This window comes from Ictidomys tridecemlineatus, chromosome 3 (genome assembly GCF_052094955.1).
Source record: "Ictidomys tridecemlineatus isolate mIctTri1 chromosome 3, mIctTri1.hap1, whole genome shotgun sequence".
Lineage (NCBI taxonomy): Eukaryota > Metazoa > Chordata > Mammalia > Rodentia > Sciuridae > Ictidomys > Ictidomys tridecemlineatus.
Window position 1 is genome coordinate 189,925,597 of NC_135479.1, and position 2,523 is coordinate 189,928,119.

The 2,523-nt window shown below is 32.3% G+C and overlaps 1 non-coding gene across 1 annotated transcript; it reads right to left on the minus strand.

The window, feature by feature from the left end:
- Positions 1–210: 210 nt before the first annotated feature.
- On the minus strand, positions 211–342 carry LOC120890473 (small nucleolar RNA SNORA72). Its single transcript, XR_005734687.1, has one exon. It is a non-coding gene; the product is annotated as a small nucleolar RNA SNORA72 (small nucleolar RNA).
- Positions 343–2,523: the final 2,181 nt, after the last annotated feature.

Genomic DNA, 2,523 nt, shown 5'->3' on the forward strand with positions numbered 1-2,523 from the left:
GATTTTACAATACATTTACTGGCAACTGGTAGTAGCAAAATTTCCCAAATTTTGATTACATGTTCTTTAGATAAGTCTGCAACTTAGCCTGATTATTTGCAAGTTATTACACTAGCTGTTCTGTCATTTTTCTTTAGTTGGATCAAAGATAACCTACAATCATAACCATTATATGGCCACACAAAAAGATCACATAATAAATCAGATAGGGTTTATCACCAGCATTTATAAAACCAGACCTAAAGAATAAACTAGGTCCGAGGACAAATGCATGGTCTTAATACAGCATATGTTTAGCCTATCCTGATTATTACAAAATCAGAACAGTGAGAATATTTGCACTAGATTTCTACCAGCTGTGTGTGAAACAGCTCATTTTCCAACAGAACTCTCACTAGAAATTTAGGTTCTTTACTATTTCTCAATCACCAGTCTAATTAAAAAAAAACATTTTTGATGTTTAAATTTTCATATACTTTATTATGAATGAAATTTATGAGGAAAGAATGTGGAATCTTTTTTCTTGCTTAATGGTAATTTCCTAGTCTGGGTGAATTGTATTCTTTGTCTACGTTTTTCTGTTGAATGTTCATAGTTTTCTTAATTATTTTTAAGAAGAACTTATATGGAAGGAACAGTAATGATTGGCATTTATAATTCTTGCAAATATAGCTTCTTTGTCATTTGCCTTCAGTTTTGCAAAGGTAACTGCAAACAAACTGGAGAATTTGCAGTATGTGCCCAAGTCACCATTGCCTCCATCTTGATGAATGACTTGTGTGAGAGACTCAGGAAACTTTTTAATTATTATGTAAATATTCACAAATTCTCATCTTAACATTTAAATGTATTATCTACCTAGAGTTAATATTATTTTGTGGTATAAGTTAAGGATCTAGCCTTGTTTATTCTCCAAATAATTAAAATGACTCCTTTATCATATAAGAAGTTCTTATTTATTTTTCTATATCTTGTATTCTATTTCATTGAACCACTTTGCTTTAAAACAATTTTACATAATTTTCCTTATTCTAGATTCACAATCTAATATACTATTTCCACAGACTTTTGCATCTTCATAAAACATTTAAAATAATAAAATTTTATTGTGATTAAAATTTGGTTTCCTGCTTATTTTACTTTATTGATGTAAAATATTTTAAATTCAAAATCCACTTATCAATAATTTAAAAGTAGCCTGTCAAAATAATTACTTTGAAGGGTTAATTTTGCTTTGGTTTCCTTTTTCCTCATTTCTAACGTAAGCTAACCTAGCTTCAGAATTATTTGAAGCACTGGCATTTATTTTTAATACATATGAAAATTCTGCCCTCTTGTGACAAAGTAATTTACATTTCTATCAGCCATACTAGTTTTGAGTGTATTTTAATCAGGATGAAAAGGATAAAACAAGATAAATAGTTTTGAAAGACGTATTTGCATATATTATTAAAAATAAATAAAAGGGATAGTGAATAATTAAATTGTTCCTTTTTCTCACTCTCATTGTTTACCTAATAGCTCTTTTAAAAAGTAAATTTTATGTTTTCCCACAGACTCTTTCTCAATTAAAAAAAAAATGTGTAAATCCCAGTCCTAGTGGTATTTACACATAATACCTGACAATAAGGCAATGAACATGAACATCAATGAACATGAGAAGTTGTGAATGGGTTTTGTGTGTGGTCAATGGGCAAACTATGACCTTGTAAAGATGGTCATAAGTTTTTTTTTTTAATATTCCTCTCATGGAGTTATGGCATATATGCATTATTTTAATCCATTTTTATTGATACAAAAAAATACCTGAATCCAGGTAAATTATAAAGTAAGTTTTAATTAGCTCATAGTTGCAGAGCTTCAGGAGAATGGTGCCAGCTATCTTCTCAGCTCTGGTAAGGGCCTAATGGTAGGTGATCAGGTGATATCAGAATGGTAGGAGAGGTTAAAGCTAGTGAGCTACCATATGAGAAAGAGATTCAAGGATGGTGCCACAATCCCTTATAATAATTCATTCCTTAGGAAGTAGTTCAGTCAATGAGACCTGACCCACCTGCGAAAAAGCATTAATACATTAATAAGGATCAAGAATTCATGACCTAATTACCTTCCATGAGGCCCTACCTCTTATAAGTTCTACACCTTGATGTCACCACACTGAGGACTAAGCTTTCCATACATGAAACTTTGGGAAACAGACCATATCTACACTATTCTATGACTTCTCCCCTTGCACCTGAATGGGCTTCTGACTGCTTTGGCAAACAGAGTAGAATCAGAGCAATATTGTGCCCATCTCTGGTCCTAGCCCTTAAGAGCCTAGTATTTGCATTTTCTGTGTCTTGGAATCCTTACCTTTACAGTCTTGATTCTCCATGTGAGAACTCCAATTACCTTGCTGAATAAATCATGTGCAGAAACCTTGAGACTGCATGGAGGGAGGAAAGGTCATGATGAACGCAACTTTCCAACAGTTTCTGCTAAGGCCAGGCATGTGAGTGAATCTATTTTGAACCCTTTAAT